Source organism: Ursus arctos, chromosome X (assembly GCF_023065955.2).
Source record: "Ursus arctos isolate Adak ecotype North America chromosome X, UrsArc2.0, whole genome shotgun sequence".
Lineage (NCBI taxonomy): Eukaryota > Metazoa > Chordata > Mammalia > Carnivora > Ursidae > Ursus > Ursus arctos.
In genome coordinates this window covers 100,853,946-100,876,853 of record NC_079873.1, presented here as the reverse complement: position 1 = coordinate 100,876,853, position 22,908 = coordinate 100,853,946, and the positions used below count along the sequence as shown (strand labels likewise).

At 36.0% G+C, this 22,908-nt stretch overlaps 1 protein-coding gene across 1 annotated transcript in view; it reads left to right on the top strand.

Annotated features, from left to right (window-relative positions):
* SMARCA1 (SWI/SNF related, matrix associated, actin dependent regulator of chromatin, subfamily a, member 1) overlaps positions 1-21,581 on the top strand; it is a 1,457,411-nt gene extending 1,435,830 nt beyond the window's left edge. Inside the window, exon 32 of the mRNA XM_057314283.1 lies at positions 16,682-21,581. The gene's annotated coding sequence lies outside the window, so the exon portion shown is untranslated. The remainder of the gene's footprint in view (positions 1-16,681) is intronic.
* The last annotated feature ends 1,327 nt before the right edge of the window (positions 21,582-22,908 follow it).

Genomic DNA, 22,908 nt, shown 5'->3' with positions numbered 1-22,908 from the left:
GGATAAAAGTATTCTACATGCCTGGAAGCCACTAAGAACAATTATGGCAGTTTGGACTAGCAAGAAATTTTGTGAAGTCCCCAGAATCTCTGGCCAGACTTATTGGTGAAGGTCTCCTCCTACACAAGGCTAGTCCATGAAGACTGAGAAAATTGGATGATTTTGCTAATAAGCAGAAACCAACACACAGAGTTAAGGAAAGCTAAAAAAAAAATTGGATATATCCTCCCAAAAAGAAACAAGACTAATCTCCAGAAACTGACCCTAATGAAAATGGTAAGACATGATGTAGCAAACAGATCATTCAAAATATCCACAAAATACACTACAAAAAAAGATGTAAAATGTAACATCAAAAACACAGAAAGTAGAAGGTGAGTAAAAGATAGAGTTCTGTATGCAAATAAAGTTAAGCTTTTATCAGCTTAAAATAAACAGTTGTATTAATAAGATGTTTCAAATAAGCCTCAGGGTACCCACAAAACATAAACCTAAAGTAGAGAAATATAGACTTTTCCAATGAAGACATATAAATGTCTAACAGACACATGAAAAAATGTTCAAAATCATTAGCCATCAGGGAAATTCAAATCAAAACCACACTGAGATACCACCTTACGCCAGTTAGAATGGCAAAAATAGACAAGGCAAGAAACAACAATTGTTGGAGAGGATGTGGAGAAAGGGGATCCCTCCTACATTGTTGGTGGGAATGCAAGTTGGTACAGCCACTCTGGAAAACAGTGTGGAGGTCCTTAAAAAGTTAAAAATTGAGCTACCGTATGATCCAGCCCTTTCACTACTGGGTATTTACCCCAAATATCCAGACATAGTGAAGAGAAGGGCCATATGCACCCCAATGTTCATAGCAGCATTGTCCACAATAGCTAAATCGTGGAAAGAGCCGAGATGCCCTTCAACAGATGCCTGGATTAAGAAGATGTTGTCCATATATACAATGGAATATTACTCAGCAACCAAAATGAACAATTTCTCAACATTTGCTGCAACTTGGGCAGCACTTGAGGAGATAATGCTAAGTGAAATAAGCCAAGCAGAGAAAGACAATTATCATATGGTTTCTCTCATCTATGGAACATAAGAACTAGGAAGATCGGTAGGAGAAGAAAGGGGAGGTAATCAGAAGGGGGAATGAAGCATGAGAGACTATGGACTCTAAGAAACAAACTGAGGGCTTCCGAGGGGAGGGGGGTGGGGAAATGGGATAGGCTGGTGATGGGTAGTAAGGAGGGCATGTATTGCATGGTGCACTGGGTGTTATATGCAACTAATGAATCATCGAACTTTACATCAAAAACCAGAGATGTACTATATGGTGACTAACATAATATAATAAAAAATATTATTAAAAAAGGAATAAATTATGAGTGAGAGGTGAAATTGAAAAAAAAAAGTATAGAAATATAAAGAGAAAGGAATCAAGGAGTACCACTATGCCAAACCTTCAATTTACAAAAGAAGACAGCAGGAGAGAAAATAAGAACAAGGGAACTAAGAATATCCAGAAAACAGTCAATAAGATTGCAATAATGAATTTTTACCTATCAATAATTATTTCAAATGTAAATGGATTAAATTCTCTAATTAAAGTTATAGAATGACTAAATCAATAAAACAAGATCTAAATATATAATCCCTACAAGAGACTCACTTCAGATTTAAAGGCACACATTGGCTCAAAGTGAAGGGATGGAAAAGATATCCCATGCAAAGGGAATGTAGAAGAGAACAGAGTTAGTTATACTTTATCAGACAAAATAGACTTTAAGTCAAAAACTGTAACAGGCAACCAAGAAAGTACTTATACATTGAAAAGTGGTCAATTAATCAATAAGGTAAAACAATTGTAAATATATATACAACCCAAATCAGGTCATCTAAATATATCAGGTGAATATTAACAGATCGAAGAAAGTAATAATCAAGAGTAATATAATAATATTAGTAGACATCAATACCTCACTTTGAACAATGGATAGACCTCCCAGACAGAAAATCAATAACCAAACATTGGGCTTGAACTATAGTTTAAACAAAATGTACCTGACAGACATACAGAACATTCCATCTAACAGCAGAATACACATTTTTTTTCCTCAAGCACATGTAGAACATTTTCCAGAATATGAGACAAGGACAGTTCAACATATGAAAATCAATAAATGTGATATGCTACATTAATAGAATGAGAGACAAAAACTATATGATCATCTCAGTAGATGCAAATAAAGCATGTGACAAAATTGAACACCTTTTCATGATAAAAACTCTCAATAACTTGGGTATAAGAGAAACATGCCTTAAAATAATAAAGGCCTTATATAACAAACCTAGCTCTAACATTATGCTTGATGGTGAAAGGTTCAAGGCTTTTTTCCTAACATGACAAGACAAAGGTGCACACTTCCATCATTCTTATTCAACATAGTGCTGGAAGTCTCACACATTAGGCAAAAAATTAGGCAAGAAAAAGAAATAAAAGACTTCCAAATTGGAAAGGAAAAAGTAAAATTATCTCCGTTTCAGTGACATGATCTTGTATGTTGAAAACTTTAAAAACTACACACACACACAGAGCTCTTAGAACTAACAAACAAATTCAGTAAATATGAGGATACAAAATCAATATACCAAATCAGTTGCATTTATATATGTTCAACCTGAACTGTCCAAAAGTAATAATAATTTTTAAAAAATGCATTTATATTAGCATCAAAAATAATTAAATACTTATGAATTAACTAAAAAGGTAAAAGACTTATACATTGAAAGTAGGAAATGTTGAATGAAGACATTAAAGAAGACACAAGTAAATGGAGAGACATCCCATTTCCTGGATTAGAAGACTTTATATTGTTAAAACATCCATTTTACCCAATGTGATCTGTGGAGAGATTAAAATGTTTATCAAAATCCCAGCAGACAGGGCATTCCTAAAATAGATATTGGAACCATAAAAGACTCCAAATAGCCAAGGCAATCTTAGTCAAGAAAAACAAAGTTGAAGACATCACACTTATTGATTTTAAAAGTTATTAAAAAGCTATAGTAACAAAACAGCATGGTACTGACATGAAGACAGACATAAAGATCAGTGGAACAAAATAGAGGCCATAAATAAATCCACATATATATGGTCAACTGATCTTTGACAAAGATACCAAGAATACACAGCGTAGAAACGATTGTCTCTTCAATAAATGGTGTTCAAACAACTGGTTATCCACACCTTAAAAAGTGGAATTGAGCCCTTATCTTACACTGTACACAAAAATCAACTCAGAATAGATTGAGTTCTTACAAGGAAGACCTGAAACTGTAAAATTCCTAAAAGAAAATACATGGGGAAAGCTTTATGATATTGGTCTGGCAAGTGATTTCCTGATATGACAGTAAAGGCACAGGTAGCAAAAACAAAAATTAACAAGCAGGAATATATCAAACTAAAAGATTTGCACAGCAAAGGACACAATCAACACAATGAAAAGGAAATCTATGAAACAAAAGAAAATATTTACAAACTATATATCTGAAAACAGGTTGATCTCCAAAATAAATAGGGAACTGTCACAACTCAATAGCAATAAACCAACCTGATTTTAAAATGGTCAATGGAATTAAATAAAGATATCTTCAAAGAAGACATACAAATGGTCAGCAAGTTTATGAATAAATGCTCAATGTTACTAATTACCAGTTTAATGCATATCAGAAATGCAAAGAGATAATACTTCACACCTATAGAATATCTGTTATGAAAAACAAAAAAATATACAAGCAATGGTGAGGATGTGGGGAAATTGAAACTATTTTTACACTGACTGTCATTTTTTATTATGTTCAGTTAGCCAACATATCATCATTATTTTTTGATGTAGAATTCATTAGTTGTGTATAACACCCAGTGCCTATTACCACGTGTGCCCTCCTTAATACCCATCACCTTGTTACCCCACCCCCGCATCCCTTCTGTAACCCTCAGTTTGTTTCCCAGAGTCAAGAGTCTCTCATGGTTTGTCTTCCTCTCTTATTTCTTCCCATTCAGTTTTCCCTCCCTTCCCCTGTGGTCCTCCATGCTATTCCTTATGTTCCACATATGAGTGAAGTCATATGATAATTGTCTTTCTCTGCTTGACTTATTTCACTTAGCATAATCCCCTTCAGTTCCATCTATGTTGATGCCAATGGTGGGTATTCATCCTTTCTGATGGTTGAGTAATATTCCATTGTATATATGAACCACATCTTCTTTATCCATTCATCTGTTGAAGGGCATCTTGGCTCCTTCCACAGTTTGGTTATTGTGGACATAGCTGCTATGAAGATTGGAGTGCATGTGCCCCTTCTTTTCACTAGATCTGTATCTTTGGGGTAAACACCTAGTAGTGCAATTGCTGGGTTGTAGGATAGCTCTATTTTTACAATCTTGAGGAAGCTCCATGCTGTTTTCCAAAGTGGCTGTACCAGCTTGCATTCCCAAACACAGTGTAAGAGGGTTTCCCTTTCTCCACATCTTTGCCAACAATTGTTGTTTCCTGTGTTGTTAGTTTTTGCCATTCTAACTGGTTAAAGGTGGTATCTCATTGTGGCTTTGATGTGTATTTCCCTGATGGTTAGTGATGTTGAACGTTTTTTCATGTGTCTGTTCACCATTTGTATGTTTTCTTCAGAGAAATGTCTGTTCATGTCTTCTGCCCATTTTCTGACTGGATTATTTGTTTTTTGGATGTTGAGCTTGAGAAGTTCTTTATAGATCTTGGATACCAGCCCTTTATCTGTAATGTCATTTGCAAATACCTTCTCCCATTCTGTAGGTTGCCTCTTAGTTTTGTTGACTGTTTCCATTGCTGTGCAGAAGCTTTTAATCTTGATGAAGTCCCAAAAGATCACTTTTGCTTTTGTTTCCCTTGCCTTTACAGACATGTCTTGAAAGAAGTCATTGTGGCCAATGTCAAAGAGGTTACTGCCTCCTCTAAATTTTGATGGATTCCTGTTCCGCATTTAGGTCTTTCATTCATTTTGAGTTTATATTTGTGTATAGTGTAAGAGAATGGTCCAGCTTCATTCATCTGCATGTGGCTGCCCAATTTTCCCAGCACCATTTATTGGAGAGTCTATCTTTTTTTCCTTTGGATATTCTTGCTTTGTCGAAGATTAGTTGACCATAGGGTTGAGTGTCCATTTTTGGACTCTCTATTCTATTACATTGATCTATGTGTTTGTTTTTGCACCAATATCATGCTGTCTTGATGATCAAAGCTTTGTAAATTAGCTTGAAGTCAGGCGTTGTGATGTCACCAGCTTTTGTTTTCTTTTTTCATCATTCCCCTGGCGATTTACAGTCTTTTATGATTCCATACAAATTTTAGGATTGTTTATTCTGGCTTTTCGGAAAAAAATGTATTTAAATAAGGTTGACATTGAAAGTATAGATTGCTCTGGGCAGCATAGACATTTTCACAATGTTTATTCTTCCAATCCATGAGCATGGAATGTTTTTTCATCTCTCTGTGTGTTCTTCAATGTCTTTCATAACTGTTCTTTAGTTTCTAGAGTATAGACCCTTTACCTCTTTGGTTAGGTTTATTCCTAGGTATCTTATGGTTTTTGGTGCTATTGTAAATGGAATCAATTCCTTAATTTCTCTTTCTTCAGTCACATTGTTAGTGTATAGAAATGCAACTGATTTCTGTGCACAGATTTTGTATCCAGACATGTTGCCGAATTGCTGTATAAGTTCTAATAATTTGGGGGTGGAGTCTTTAGGGTTTTCCACATAAAGTATCATGTTGTCTGTGAAGAGAGAGAGTTTGACTTCTTCTTTGCCAAATTGAATGCCTTTTATTTCTTTTTGTTGTCTGATTGCTGATCCTAGGACTTCTAGTACTATGTTGAAAAATAATAGTGAGAGTGGGCATCCCTGTCATGTTCCTCACCTCAAGTGAAAAGCTCTCAGTTTTTCCCCATTGAGAATGATACTCACTGTGGGCTTTTCATAGATGGCTTTTATGATATTGAGGTATGTTCCCTCTATCCCTATATTTTGAAGAGTTTTAATCAAGAAAGGATGTCCTATTTTGTCAAATGCTTTTTCTGCATCAATAGAGAGGATCATATGGTTCTTGTTTCTTCTTTTGTTAATGTGATCTATCATGTTGATTGATTTGTGGATGTTGAACCACTCTTACATCGCAAGAATAAGCCAACCTGGTCATGGTAATAATCCTTTTAATATACCTCTCTTACATTGCAAGAATAAGCCAACCTGGTCATGGTGAATAATCCTTTTAATTTTTAATAATTGGATCCTATTGGCTAGAATCTTGTTGAGTATTTTGGCATCCATGTTCATCAGGGATAGTGGTCTGTAATTCTACTTTTTGGTGGGGTCTTTGGTTTTGGGATCAGGGTAATGCTGGCCTCATAGACCGAGTTTGGAAGTTTTCCTTCTATTTCTATTTTTTAGAACAGATTCAATAGAGTGGTATGATTTCTTCTTTAAATGTTTGGTAGAATTCCCCTGGGAATCCATCTGGCCCTGGACTCTTTTTAGGGGGGAGGTTTTTGATCACTGTTTCAAATTCCTTGCTGGATATTGGTCTGTTCAGATTGTTTATTTCTTCCTCTTCCAGTCTTGGTATTTTATAAGTGTCCAGGAATGCATCCATTTCTCTCAGATTGCCTAGTTTGTTGGCATATAGCTGTTGGTAATAAGTTCTAATAATTGCCTGTATATCTTGGTATTGGTTATTTCTCCCCTTTTATTCATGATTTTATTAATTTGGGTCCTTTCTCTGTTCTTTTGGATGAGTCTGTCTAGAGGTTTATCAATCTTATTAATTATTTCAAAGAACCAGCTTCTAGTTTCATTGATCTGTTCTACTGTTCTATTTTCTATTTCATTGCTTTCTGCTCTAATCTTTATTATTTCTCTTCTCCTGCTTGGTTTAGGCTTTATTTGCTGTTCTTTCTCCAGATCCTTTAGGTGTAAGGTTGCTTTGTGCATTTGGGATTTTTCTAATTTTTTTGGTAGAGGCTTGGATGCCTAGGTACTTCCCTCTCAGGACCGCCTTTACAGTATCCCATAGGTTCTGAACCGATGTGTTTTCATTATCATTGTTTTTCATGAACTGTTTAAATACTTCTTTAATTTCCTGGTTCACCAATTCATTCTTTAGCAGGATGCTTCTTAACCTCCAATTGTATGCGTCCCTTCCAAATTTTTCCTTGTAGTTCCAGTTTCAGTGCACTGTGGTCTGAAAATATACATGGAATAATGCTCATTTGGTATTGTTTGAGACCTGTTTTGTGACCCAGTATGTGATCTTCTGCAGAAAGTTCCATGTGCACTTGAGAAGAATGAGTGTTCTGCTGTTTTAGGACGGAATGTTCTGTATATATCTATGAAGTCCATCTGGTCCAACGTGTCCTTCAAAGCCTTCAAAGCTTTTGTTTCTTTGTTGATCTTCTGCTTAAAAGATCTGTCTATTGCTGTGAGTTGAGTGTTGAAGTCTCCTACTATTAATGTATTATTATCAATATGATTCTTTATATTAGTTAATAGCTGGTTTATGTAGTTGGTTGCTCCCATGCTGGGGGCATAGATATTTATAATTGTTAGATTTTCTTTTGGATAGAACCTTTAAGTATGATATAGTGTCCCTCCTCATCTCTTACTACAGTTTTTGTTTTAAAATCTAATTTGTCTGATATGATGATTGCTACCCCAGCTTTCTTTTGAGGTCCATTGGCATGATAAATTGCTCTCCAACCCCTCACTTTCAATCTGGAGGTGTTTTTAGGTTCAAAATGAGTCTGTTGTAGACAGAATATGGGTGGGTCCTGTCTTTTTATCCAGTCTGCAGCCCTGTGCCATTTCATAGGAGCATTCAGCCCATTCATGTTGAGAGTAACTATTGAAAGATATCAGTTTAGTGCAATCATATTGCCTGTAAAGTCTCTGTTTCTATAGACAGTCTCTATAAATTTCTGGTCTATATTACTCTTGGAGTCTTTATTCTTTTATAGAATCCCCCTTAAAATTTCTTGCAGGACTGGCTTGGTGGTCACATATTATTTCAGTTTGTGTCTGTCCTGGAAGCTCTTCGTCTCTCCATCCATTCTGAATGACATCCTTGCTGGATAAAGTATCCTTGGCTGCATGTTCTTCTCATTTAGTATCCTGAATATGTATTGCTAACCCTTTATGGCTTGCCAGTGTCTGTGGACAGGTCTGATGTTATTCTGATGTTCTTCCCTCTGTATGTAAGAAATCTCTTCTCCCAGCTGCTCTTAGGATAGCTTCCTTGCTTCCAAGATTTGCAAATTTCACTATAATATGTTGGGGTGTTGGTCTATTTTTATTGATTTTGGAGGGGTCCTCTGTGCCTCTTGGACACAAATGCTTGGTTTTTTTTTTTTTTTTACCCCAGATTAGGGAAGTTCTTAGCTATGATTTGCTGCAATATACCTTCTAGTCCTCTCTCTTTCTCCACCCCCTCAGGAATCCCAATAACTCTGACATTGGAATGTTTCATGACATCATTTATATCTCTAATTCTGTTCCCATGGGCTTCTAGCTACCTATCCTTATCCTCCTTGGCTTCCTTCCTTTCTATCAGCTTACCTTCTAGATCACTAATTTATTCTTCTGCCTCATTTACCCTGGATTTTAGAGTATACAGTTTAGCCTACATCTCATTCAAAACATTTTTAAGTTTTGCCTAATTAGAACTCATTTCTGCCCTTAGAGATTCTATATTGTCTCTAATGCTTTTCTCAAGCCTAGCTATTGACTTCATAAATGCTATCCTGACGTGTATGTCTGACATCTTGCTTATATCCATATCCATTAAATCTATGGCAGAGGCCATTGTCTTTTGTTCTTTTCTTTGTTGGGAGTACCTTCTTGTAGTCATTCTGTTGAGGGATGGCAGAAGGAATGTACAGAGTCCAAAATATCAACCATGAGCCAAGCAAAATGCACCATGAAAAAATCTGAAGTGTTTGAAAGCTACCACAGATACTCCATCAAAGCCAGATGATACAAAACAATAAAGAAGAAAGAAAAAAGAAAAGAAAAAAAAGAAAAGAGGGACAGGGAGAGAAATTATGATCTTCAGGGCAGACACAGCAGGGTGATCTGCCTGTTCCTGCTTGATTTTTTGTCTATGTATTTGAAGACACTATATCCCAAAATTGCAAAGAAATCAGAACTTACATACATAGCAATATAAAATTGAATAGAATGAAAAAAGGGCTTGTATGGGGCTTAAATATATAAAACATATATGTGAAAAAGAGAATAAAAGTTAAGACGTGACTCAAAAACATAGGTTGAGAAATACGAATCTATTTGGAACCAAAGCAGGGTTGATGAAAGGAAGGAAGGAAGGAAGGAAGGAAGGAAGGAAGGAAGGGAAGAAGATTACTTTTCTTAAAAGAAAAAAAAAGATATGTAAAATTTTAGCCTGAAGTATAAGCAGGTTGTGAGGGAACACCTAGAGCTCCCCATATTAGTTCCCCTGGCACTGGAGTTTTAGAGTCCTGTGGGAAATAAGCTCATCATTCACCTGTTCTTCCAGTTTGTCTTCTGGGGAAGGGGACTGCTGCTCAGCTTCTCATGCATCTTTGCCTGGTTGGAGTTGTCCCACCCCTTGTCAGGGTGATGGGCTTAATGTGAGCTCAGTAGCTGTACAGCTTTCATTCCCTGGCATCTTTCTGATTCTCTTTAGAGGTTCAGAGTAAACACGGCCTTGTGGGAATCTCTGACCCAGAGCCACAATGTCGTGCCCCCCCCCACAGCAAATCCTCCAGGTCAATCTGTCTGCACATCTGCTCATATGAAATTCTACAGACTCGTGTGATTCTTCCCTGCTACACCTCTCCTAGGAGGGTCACAGGACCTGCAAGTGTCTCAGTGCTTTGTGACTTTGCAATTGGTAGTGGCCATGGGCTCAAGCATGCACCCTCTTCTGCAGCACCCAGGTCATGCTGAGTGTTGCCACAGTGTCCCTTGGGTGTCACACTGCCCTGACAGCTCTTACTCAGTTGTGGGTGTGGGCTCTTTATGTGCCAAACCACCAAATCCTGCAGCTCCTGCCAGCTGCACTTCTCCCTTGGGAGTCATGGGAACCTGAGAGCACCTCTGTGCCTTGTGACTCTGCCACTGCCAGTGGCCATGGGCTCACATGTGCACCCTCCTCTGTAGCTCCTCAGTCACACTGGGTGCCACCTGAGTGTCTCCTCATGGGCCACACCACCCTGAGAGCTGTCCCTGTCATGGGCACAAGCAGTTCTATATCTCCCTTAGGATGTTAGACAGCCCACACCTTCTAGTCCTTTTCAGGGTGGTCAAGCAGAGGGCAGTCTCCCTTCTGGCTTGGCTCAGATTTTATGGTGTCTGGAGCTGAAAGTCCCCTCTGGGCTTGCTGACCATAACCAGTCTACCCACTCCACTGCTTGGGCACCCTATCAGTTTGGGTTCCACCATTCTTTCTGAATCTGCTGGAATCCTGAGACCACAACGATCCCCCTAGAGTTCTGCCTTACTTGCCTCCTGTGCCATTTGCAGAAGAGGGTTCCTCTCACTGGAGTAGATTTCCAAGGGTCTCAATTTTTTTGTTTCAGTGTTATATCACTTTCTGGCTGCCGGCTTATGGAAGCTCCTTCCCCCTCCTGTTATCTTCAGGTATTTCTCCCAAAGAGCTAAGGTTCCACACCTCCTACCTTGAAAAAAAATAGTCATTTTTCTGCTTGTGGAGATCCAGATAAATCTTCTTACATCTCAGGTTGAATTCATGTGTGTTCAGAATGGTTTGATAGGGGCGCCTGGGTGGCACAGCGGTTAAGCATCTGCCTTCGGCTCAGGGCATGATCCCGGCGTTACAGGATCAAGCCCCACATCAGGCTCCTCTGCTATGAGCCTGCTTCTTCCTCTCCCACTCCCCCTGCTTGTGTTCCCTCTCTCACTGGCTGTCTCTATCTCTGTAGAATAAATAAATAAAATCTTAAAAAAAAAAGAATGGTTTGATAGATATCCAGCTAAATTCAAGAGACCAGATGAAACGAGGTCCCCTACTCAGCTGCCATCTTGCCTATGATCTATTTTTACACTATAGATGGAAATATAAAATGGTGCAGCCATTAAGGAAAACAGTATAGATTTTCTTCAAAAACAAAAACAAAAAAAATATATAACTGACATATTATCCAATTTCCTACTTCTGGGTATTTACCCACATGAATTTAGATTAGGATCTTGAAGAGGTATTTGTACTCCAATGTTTATTGTGGAATTATTCACAATTTCAAAGATGTGGAAATAACCTAAACATCTATCAAAGATAAATGCATATAGAAAATATGGTATATTCATACAATGAATATTATGCACCTTTAAAATGAAGGAAATCCTACCATATGAGACAGTGTAAATAAACCACAAGGACATTGTGCTAAGTGAAATTAAACCAGTCACAGAAGAACCAATATTGCATAATTCCATCTACGTGAAATATCTAAAATAATTATGCTCATGGAAACAGAAAGTAGAATGATGGTTGCTAAGGACTGAACAGAGAGGCAAATTGAAATTTATTATTCAAAGGTTTGAAAGTTTCAGGATTTTTATTGTGCTCTGCCTATACATATCCCTTCTCCCCACCCACATACACACGCTTGGCAACCACTGATCTTTTAATTATCTTTTTATTGTTTCTGTAGTTTTACCATTTCCAGAAAGTTATGTAGTTGGAATCATACATTATGTGGCCCATTTAGATTGGATTCTTTCACTTAGCAATATGCACTTAAGTTTTCTCTGTGTCTTTTCATGCTTGATAGCTCATTTTTCAGCACTGAATAATACTCCATTGATTAGATATAACCAATATATTTATCTGCTCACCTACTGAAGAACATCTTGGCTGCTTCCACATTTTAGCGGTTATGAATAAAGTGTCTGTAAACATCCATGTACAGGCTTTTGTGTGGACATACATTTTCTTCTCCCTTTGGTAAATACCTAGGAACATGATTGTTGGATTTTATAGTAAGAACATGTTTAGTTTTGTAAGAAACTACCAAATTGCCAAACTTTCTGCACAATTCCCAACAACAATGAATGAGAGTTCCTGTTGTTCCACATTCTCACTGACATTTGTGTTGTCAGTGTTCTGGATTTTGATCATTCTAATAGATGTATATTCACCTCATTGTTTTAATTTGCATTTTCCTGATATATGATGTGGGGCATTTTTTCATATGCTTATTTGCCATCTTCATATACCAATATAAACTGGAGAATGCTCAGAGCCAAAAGAAAAAAGAAACAGATTACCAAACAAAGGAATGAAGAACATATTTACTGATAGTGATGTGATGGAGTCAGTCCATACCACCTTGTTAGATTTCACTGATGGATTTACAGCATGAGGAGTAAGGAGCATTTCCGACAAACTTTAAGTAAAACTGGTAAAAATTATTTTAAAACAAACAATTTAAAGAATATAAAAATATCCTAAGGATATAAAACAAATGAAGAAACATTTATTTAAGAAAATATACTGAAATTTAGTAATAACAATGAGTCTGTGGTATTTTAACTGAGACTTGGTTCTTTTCTCCTTTTTCCTAACTCAGTAAGAGTTTTCAGACATGTTTAGTCAAGAACATAGGGCTCACTGTTCCTAGACATTTCAGTTGGAGACTATCTTCCATGGAGGTACAGCATTCCTCATTCTGCCCACAACTACCTGTTGCTAATGCTGTAAAAAGTAGATGTGAGTGAGAAGTGTAAATTCCCATTTCTTGCTCAGTCCACAGAATGATATAGAGGCTCTACTATGGCACAGAAACACTAAGAATGCTGGGATCCCAACTGCCCTTGCCCTGGCTCATATAGTAGTAGTTCCATACCAGGAGAGGCAAACCAAGAACACCTGAGGCTCCTTCCTCCACCACTGAATGATCAGATCCTATAAAATTAAAGTCACTCAGAGAGAAGCATTCCTTTGTTTTCACTCCTAACTCCAGAGCCTTTTCTCAGTGATTATACCAGAAGGAAGAATCAGATTGGAATATATATATATATATATATATATATATATATATATATATATATATATATATATATATCCTAATTACTTCACAAAGGAACCAGCTTCATTTAGAACAGTGTGGAGAAACTTAAGCCTATGACACTCTTGAAGAACACTGGAAGTGTTTGAGAAAATATTTGAAAATTCATGAACATATAGGTTAAACTGCATGTTGGGTAGTCTGCTGGAGAAACCTAAAAAGAAAAAAGCTGGAGGAGACACCCTTGGGTTATAAAAAAAGTCTCAAATAATGACCTCAGGAACTGTCACTTCAAGAGTCTGAATCTGATTAGTTTAGAATGTGGGACATTATGTCTAAAGACATTTTTGAAATCAATAGAGAAATCATCACACAATTAGTGGAGCTTAGTAGATTGATGTGGTTAGGGGAAAATATAGTCAATGAGAGTCCTGCCAAAACGACTATCATCATCTCAAGGTGACTGTAGGCATATACAAAGCTTCCCCCTGAGGCACAACATTAGATGATTAACACGGCAGTGTAAAAATTGACTCTATTAAGATAATCCTGTCAGTCGTTAAACTAATAGTCATATAGTAACAAGTCCTAGAGATGGGGAAGTACCCAGATTTGCTACATTATCTAAATTATCCAGTTTCCAACAACAACAACAACAACAAAAATATTACGAGACATAAAATGAAACAAGTATGACTCTAATAGACAGGAGAAAGCAGGCAAGAGAAAATATCTGTGAGAGTGACTAGATGTTTCATTTTACAAATTCTTCCAATAAGCCATCATAAAAATGTTCAAAGAGCTAGAGAAAACCATGATCAAAGAAGTAAAGTTTGATAACAATGTTGCATTGCGTAGATAATATCAATAGTTAGAAATTATAAAACAGAACCAAATGGAAATGCTGAAATTGAAAATACCAATAACTGAAATGAAAAGTTCACTAAAGGGGTTGTTCAACAACAGATTGAAACTGGTAGAAGAAAGAATTAGCAAACTTAGTTTGATCAATTGAGATTATACAACCTGAAGAACACAGATAAAAAGGAATGAACAAAAATGAACAGAGCCTCAGAAAAGGGTGGGAAGCCATTGATTACATTAGCATATGCATAATGGCTGTATCAGAAAGATAGGAGAGATGGGGCGCCTGGGTAGCGCAGTCATTAAAGCGTCTGCCTTCGGGTCAGGGCGTGATCCTGGCATACCGGGATCGAGTCCCGCATTGGGCTCCTCCGCTATGAGCCTGCTTCTTCCTCTCCCACTCCCCCTGCTGTGTTCCCTCTCTCGCTGGCTGTCTCTCTGTCACATAAATAAATAAAATCTTAAAAAAAAAAGAAAGAAAGATAGGAGAGAGAGAAGGAAACAGAAAAGAGTTTCAGGAAATAATGGCTGACATTTTTCCCAAATTATTTTTAAAACCTTAATATACACATCCAGGAATCTCAACAACTTCAAGTAAAATAAGCACAAAGAGATCCAGAAAGAGATACATCACAAAGAAAATGTGGAAAGATCAAGACAAGAAGAAAATATTGCAAAAACAAGAGAAAGATGACATGACATTTACAAGAGAACATAAGTAAGATCATAAATAAAATAAGAACAATAGACTTCCCATCCGAAACAATGGAGGCAAATAAAAATGGCACAACATTCTGAGTATACGAGATTTGGATAAAGTAGTGCTGAGATGGAAATGTACAGCTTTATGTGACCATGCATTGGTCAGGTTTTTCCAGAGAAAGATACCAACCAATAGGATTTATATTTGTTTGGAAATAGGGAAAGAAAAGAGGCAGAAAAGGGAAAGAGAAGGGGGGAGAAAGAGAGAGAAAGAATGAGAGAGAGAGAGAGAGAGATCTTAAGGAACTGGTTCATGCAGTTGTAGGGCTGGCACATCCAAAATTTGTAGGGCAGAGCAGTGGGCCAGTAAGTCAGGTAAGAGTTAATGTTTTCCCATTTGTCTATTTCTGTTTTGTTGCCAGTGTTTTAGGATCATATCCATTAAATCATTGCTAATGGTTTGAATGTCATGAAGCTTTCCCTCTATATTTTCTTCTAGTAGTCTCACAGTTTCAGGTCTTATGTTTAAGTTTTTAGTCCATTTGGGGTATATTTGTGTATGCAGTATAACATAAGGGTCCAATTTTATCATTCTGTATATGTATATTCAGTTTTCCCAGCATCTTTTGTTGAAGACTATACTTTCCCCATTGTGTTATTCTTGGTATCCTTGTTGAAGATCATTTGACTATATATGCATGATATCGCATTTAGGATTTGTTTCTGGACTCTTCACTCCATTGGTCTATATGTCTGTCTTCATCTTGGTATCATACTATATGGAATATAGTAGCCTTATAATATATTTTGAAATCAGGAAATATGATGTCTCCAGCTTTGTTCTTCTTTGTCATGTACACTTTGGCTATTCTGGGTCTTTGTTGTTCCATATGAATTTGTAGATTTTTTTAAAATTTCTGTGAAAACTGTCATTGGTATTTTAATGGGAATAGCATTGAATCTGTAGATCGATTTGAATAGTATGGATATTTAATAATATCAAGTCTTCCAACCTGTGAACATGAAATGTTTTTCCATTTATTTTTGTCTTTCTAAATTTTTTTACCAATGCATTTTAGTTTTCAGTGTACGAATCTTTTACTTCCTTAGTTAAGTTTATTTCTAAGTGTTTTATTCATTTCAGGGTAATGAAAATGCAATTACATTCTTAATTTCCTTTCTGGGTAGTTTGTTTTTAGTAACAGAAACTCATTTTCTTTTTTTTCAATTAATATTTTTAATTAATTAATTAACTTATTATTTGAGAAAGAGAGCACGTGAGAGAGAGAGAGCACAAGTGGGGGGAGGTGTAGACAGTGCAGCAGGCTCCTCACCGAGTAGGGACCCTGAAGCAGGGCTCAATCCCAGGACCCTGGGATAAGACCTGAGCTGAAGGCAGATGCTTAACTGACTGAGCCACCCAGGTGCCCCCACAAATGATTTTCTTATATGTTGATTTTGTATCTTGCAACTTTTCTGAAATTGTTTATTAGTTCTAACAGTTTTTTTGGGGTGTAGACTGTTTAGGGTTGTATATATATAAGAACATGTTACATGAAAACAGAGACATCTTTACTTTTTCCTTTTTGATTTGGATGGCTTTCATATATTTTTCTTGCCTAGTAATCTGGCAAGAACTTCCAGTTCTATGTTGAGTAGAAGTATTAAGATTAGGCAACTATATTAAAGGTCTCCAAAGAGAACCAAAAGATATAATCGTACCCTATAGTAGAATCACTATATATAATAGTAATTGACTCCCATAATTATGGAGTTTGAGAAGTCCCATAATCTACAGTTTGAACGCTAGAGAACCAGGACAGCTGGTGACATAATTCCATACAAATCTGAATGCCTAAGAACTATGGGAACCAATGATATAATTCCTAGTTTAAGGTCAAAGGAACCAGGAGCCTCAGTTGTCAAGGCAATGAGAAACTGAATATTACAGTTTACAAAGAGAGGGCAAAATTTCACTTTTTCTTCACGTTTTTGTTGTTGTTGTTCTGTCTAGGTCCTTAATGGATTGGATGATGTCCACCCACATTGGTGAGTATGGATCTTCTTCACTTAGTCTATTGGTTAAAATGCTAATCTTTTCTAGAAGCATTCTAACAGACACACCCAGAAATGTTTTACCAGGTATCTGGACCTCCCTCAGCTCAGTTGACATTGAAAATTAAGCATCACATTCTTTTGCTGTTCCTGATCTTAGAGGAAGAGACTTCAGTTTTTTACCATCGAGTATGATTTCAAAAATGGGCTTGTCATATGTGACTATTGATATGTTGAGGTATATTTCTTTTATTCCTACTTTTTTGAGAATTCTTATCATAAAAGGTATTGAATTTTGTCACATGGTTTTACATATCTATTGAGATGATCATGATTTTTATTTTTCATTCAATTAATGTGCTATACTACATTTATTGATTCATATATGTTGAATTATCCTTGCCTCTCAGGGTGAAATTCTGCTTGATCGTGGTGTACAATCTTTTTAATGTCCTGTTGAATTCAGTTTACTAGAATTTGGTTGAAAATTTTTGCTTCTATGTTCATCAGAGATATTGGCTTGTAATTTTTTTTTTTTTAGTGCCTGCTGGTCTTTGGTATTAGCATAATTCTGGCCTTATTAAATGAGTTTAGAAGTGTTCTGTTCAGAGGTGCATGGTTGGCTCAATTGGTTAAGTGTTGGACCCTTGATTTTGGCCCAGGTCATGATCTCAGGGTTGTGAGATCGAGCTCTGTGTCAGGCTCCGTGCTCAGCATGGAGTCTGCTTGGGATTCTCTCTCTCCTCTCTTTCTGCCCCTCCCCCCACTCACTCTTTCTCAGTCTCTAAAATAAATTTTAAAAATCTTAAGAAAAAAAGATGTGTTCTGTTCAATTTTTTAAGACAAGTTTGCAAGACATTGGCATTAACTCTTTGAATGCTTGGTAGAATTTACCAGTAAAGCCATCTGGTCTTGGTGTTTTCCTTGTTGGGAGAACACCTTCATGGATTCAGTCTTGGTAGGTGGTATGTTTGTAGGAAATTATACATTTCTTCTAGATTTTCCAATTTGCTGGCAAAAACTTCATGGTATTTTCTTGATTCTTTGTATTTCTACAGCATTAGTTGGAATTTTTCCTCTTTCACTTCTGATTTTATTTATTTGAGTCTTCTCCCTTTTTCTTAATCTAGCTGAAGGCCTTTTTAAATTTTTTTTTCAAAAACCTACTCTTATTTTCATTGATCTTTTATATTGCTTTCCTATTTCCTATTTAATTTATTTCTTCTCTAATTTTTACTGTTTTCTTTTTCTGCTAACTTTAGGTTTAGTTTGTTCCTATTTTTCTAGTTACTTGCAGTGTAAATCTAGGTTGTTTTTTTGAGATATTTCTTCTTTCTAAATGTAAACAGCACTGTAAATGGCCCTGTTAGTACTGCTTTTGCTGCATCCTGTAAGTCTTGGTATGTTGTGTTTTCATCTTTGTTTATCTCAAGATATGTTTTTACTTCCTATTTGATTTTTTCTTTGCCCTATTGATTGTTCAGGAGTGTGTTTATCTTAATTTATTCAGAATTCTATCACAAAAGTTACATAGATCAAGTGGATTATAAACAACAAATTTATTTCTCACAGTTCTGGAGACTGGGATGTCCAGTATTAAAGCATTGGCAGAATCAGTGTCTGGAAAGACCTGCTTCCTGGTTCATAGATGGTGTCTTCTCACGTGTTATCACATGACAGAAGGGTCAAGAAAACTCCCTGAAGTCTCTTTTTAAAAGGGCACTAATCTTTTTGTTGTTGTTGTTGTTTCTTAAAAGAAATAAAAAGCATTCAAATCAGCAAGGAAGTAGTCAAACTTTCATTATTTGAGATTATATGGTACTCTATGTAGAAAACCAGAAAGACTCCACCAAAAATTGCTAGAACTGGCACACAAATTCAGTAGTCACAGGATACAAAATCAACACATGGAAATCTGTTGCAGTTGCATATACTAATAATGAAGCAACAGAAAGAGAAATCAAGGAATCAATCCCATTTACAATTGCACCAAAAACGATTAGATACCTAGAAATAAACCTAACCAAAAAGGTAAAATATCTGTACTCTGAAAACTATAGAACACTTCTGAAATAAATTCATTATAACACAAAGGAAATGGAAAAATATTCCATGTTCATGAATTGGAAGAAGAAATATGGTTAAAATGTGTGTTCTACCCAAAATAATCTACATATTTTATATAATCCCTACCAAAATACTACCAGCATTTTTCACAGAACTAGAACAAACAATCCTAAAAATTTTTTGGAACCACAAAAGACCCTGAATAGTGAAAGCAGTCTTGAAAAAGAAAAACAAACCTGAAGGCATCACAATTCCAAACTTCAAGTTATATTACAAAGCTGTAGTCATCAAGACAGTGTGATACTGGCACAAAAATGGACACATAGATCAATGAAACATAATAGCAAACCCAGAAATGGACCCACAAATATAGTCAATTAATCTTTTACAAAGCAGGGAAGACTATCCAATAGGGAAAAAAAGCACCCTTTTCAACAAATGGTGTTTGAAAAATTGGACAGCCACATGCAGAAGAATGAAACTGGATCACTTTCTAATACCATACACAAAAAATAAATTCAAAATGGGTGAAAGGCCTAAATGTGAGATAGGAATCCATCAATTTCCTAGAGGAGAACACAGTTAGCAACCTCTTTGACATTGGCCATAGCAACTTCTTCCTAGATATGTCTCCAAAGGCAAAGGAAATAAAAGTAAAAATTAACTATTTTAACATCATCAAGATAAGAAGCTTCTGCACAGTGAAAGAAATAATCAGCAAAACTAAAAGGCAACCTATGGAATGGGAGAAGATATTTGCAAATGACATATCTGATAAAGGATTAGTATCCAAAATCTATAAAGAATTTATCAAACTCAACACCTAAAAAACAAATAATCCAGTAAAGAAATGGGCAGAAGACATGAATAGACATTTTTTCCAAAGAAGACATCCAGATGGCCAACAGACACATGAAAAGATGCTCAACATCATTCATCATCAGGGAGATACAATAAAAACCACAATGAGATATTACCTCACACTTGTCAGAAAGGCTAAAACTAGCAACACAAGAAACAACAGGTGTTGGCAAGGATGCAGAGAAAGGGGAACACTCTTACACTATTGGTGTGGATACAAACTGGTGCACCCACTCTGGAAAAAGTATGGAGGTTTCTCAAAATGTTAAATCCAGCAATTGCACTACTAGTTATTTACCCAAAGGATACAAAAATACTGATTCAAAGAGATACATGCACCCTGATATTTATACCAGTGTTATCAACAATAGCAAATTATGGAAGGAGCACAAATGTCCATTGTAAGTGATGAATCATGAAATTCTACTCCTGAAACTAATATTACATTATATGTTAACTAACAAATTTAAATAAAAAACTTGAGACCTTTAGAATGTAATTAGGTCATGAGTGGGGAGTTTTTCTGAACAGGATTAGTGCCCTTTCTTACTTTTTATTTCAACTCCATATACCATCACATTGGGGATTAAGTTTCAACATGATTTGGGGTTTCATAAACATTAATATTTGGCAGTATTGTTTAATTTCAACATATTTGCAAGTTTTCCAATTTTTCTTCTTTGATTCTAATTTTATGCCACTGTGATCAGAAAAGATGTTTAATATAATTGAAATCTGAAATTTGTTAAGACTTGTTTTGTGGGGGGAAAAAGTCTCATTTTGTAAACTGACATATTATCTATCCTGAAGAACGTTCTATGTATGCTTCAGAAAAATGTGTATTCTGCTGTTTTTGGATACAATGTTCTATATATGTCTGTTAGATACATTTGGTCTATAATATTGTTCAAGTCTGCTGTTTGCTTACTGACTTTCTGTCTGGATGTTCTATCCAAGTTTGATACTTGAGTAATGATGTCTCTATTATTGTATTGCTTTTTATTCCTCCCTTCAGTTTTCAGAATATTCTATATAATTTGTTTCTCTGAAGTTTGTGCATATATATTTATAATTGTTTCAGATTCCTGATTAATTGACCCTTTTGTTATTATGTTATGACTTTCTTTGTCTCTTATGACAATTTTTGACTTAAAGTTTATATTGTCTGATATATGTATAGCTCCTTGCTCTCTTTTGGTTACAATTTGCATGGAATATTTTTTTTTCTATCTCTTCACTTGCAGTCTATATACATCCTTAAAGCTAAAGTGGGTCCCTTGTAGACCCCATATACCTGGGTCTTGTTTTTTCATCTATTTTGTCACTTTTGATTGGGGGGATTAATCCCTTTATATTTGAAGTAGTTTTGATACAAAGGGACTTTATATTACTATTTTGTTTATTGTTTTCTGTCTGTATTATATTTATTTTGTTATTTTCTTTCTTGCTTATTGTCCTATTTTGTGATCTGATGGTTAAAAGATCCTGTAGAGCAGAAACGGGATGTTGTTTTTCAATGGGTATAGTCACAGCATTACAAGACGGATAAGTTCTAGAGATCTGTTGCACAATATTGTGCCTGTAGTTAACAATTGTTCATGCAGTTAAAACTGTTAAAAGGGTAGATCTCATGCTAAGTGTTTTTTTTCTCTAAAGATTTTATTCATTTATTTGAGAGAGAGAGAGCACAAGCAGGGGAACCAACAGAGGGAGCTGCAGAAGGAGAGGTAGAAGCAAGCCCCCCACTGAGCAGGGAGCCCAATGTGGGGCTCAATCCCAGGACCCTGGATCATGACCTGAGCCAAAGGCAGATGCTTACCCAACTGAGCCACCCAGGCACCTATCATGCTAAGTGTTTTTAGCACACACAGAAAAAAAGAGGACACACATATTGCATGGAGCACTGGGTGTTATATGCAAACAATGAATCATGGAACACTACATCAAAAACTAATGATGTACTGTATGGTAACTAACATGATATAATAAAAATAGGAAAAAAAAATAAATTAAATTAAAAAAGAGAACACAAGAAATCTTTTGGATGTGATGGATATATTTATTACCTTGGTGTGGTAATGGTGCCACAGGTGTATGCTTGTGTTCAAACTCATCAAAATGTATACATTATATATTTACAATTTTGGGGGGGTGGATGGCTCAGTCGGTTAAGTGTCCAACCCTTGATTTTGGCTCAGGTCATGATCTCACGGTTGTGAGAAAGAGCTCCACATCTGGCTCCATGCTTGGCATGGATCCTACTTAAGATTCTCTCTAGCCCTCTCCTTCTGCCCTTCCCCCTCCCACTTGTGCTCTCTCTCTCTTTAAAAAAAAAAACCCAAATATATATTTAAGATTTTCGTATACAAAGTATACTTCAAAAAAGCTGGAAAAAGACGAGTTTATGTTTATATTAGGGCTTTCCAGAGCAATAAAACTAATAGAATGGATAGATAGATAGATAGTTAGATAGATAGATATAGATAGATAAATAGATTTATTAGAGCGATTGCTCATGCTGTTATGGAAACTGAGAAGTCCTATCAACTGCCATGTGTAACTTGGAGACTAAGTAAAGCCAGTAGTATAGTTCTAGTCTAAACCCAAATACTTGAGAACCAAGGGAGTCAATGGTGAACTTTCTGGTCTAAGTTTAAAGGCCCAAGAGACAAGATTACCCATGTTCATTATCCCATGGCAGGAGATGGGTGTCCCAGAGACACCTATTTTCAGAAAGTAAATTTGCTCTTCCTTTTCCTTTTCATTCTATTCAGAGCCTTCAACAGTTTGATTGATGCCCACTCGCATTGGTGAGGCTTATTTTCCTTACTCACTTTACCAATTCAAATGCTAATCTCTACTAGAAATATCTTCAGAGATATACTCAGAAATAATGTTGTACAAGCTATCTGGACATCCCTTAGCCAAGTCGAGTTAACATAAATGACAATGTTACTGTCAGTTTCTTTTTTTTTTATGTCTGTTAATATTTGTTTTATGTATTTTGGTGCTCCTATGTTGGATACATAGATATTTATAATTGGTATATCCTCTTGTTGGATTGATCCCTTCATCATTATGTATGTACTTCTTTCTCTCTTGCTACAGTCTTTGTTTTAAAGTCTCTTTTGTCTGATATAAGTATTACTACACCAGCCAAAAGCCAGTTCTTTTAAAAATTTCAAAGAAGTAGAGAGAATATTACTACTGACATTATGTAGATACATAAGGATTATAAATAAATATTTTGAACAATGG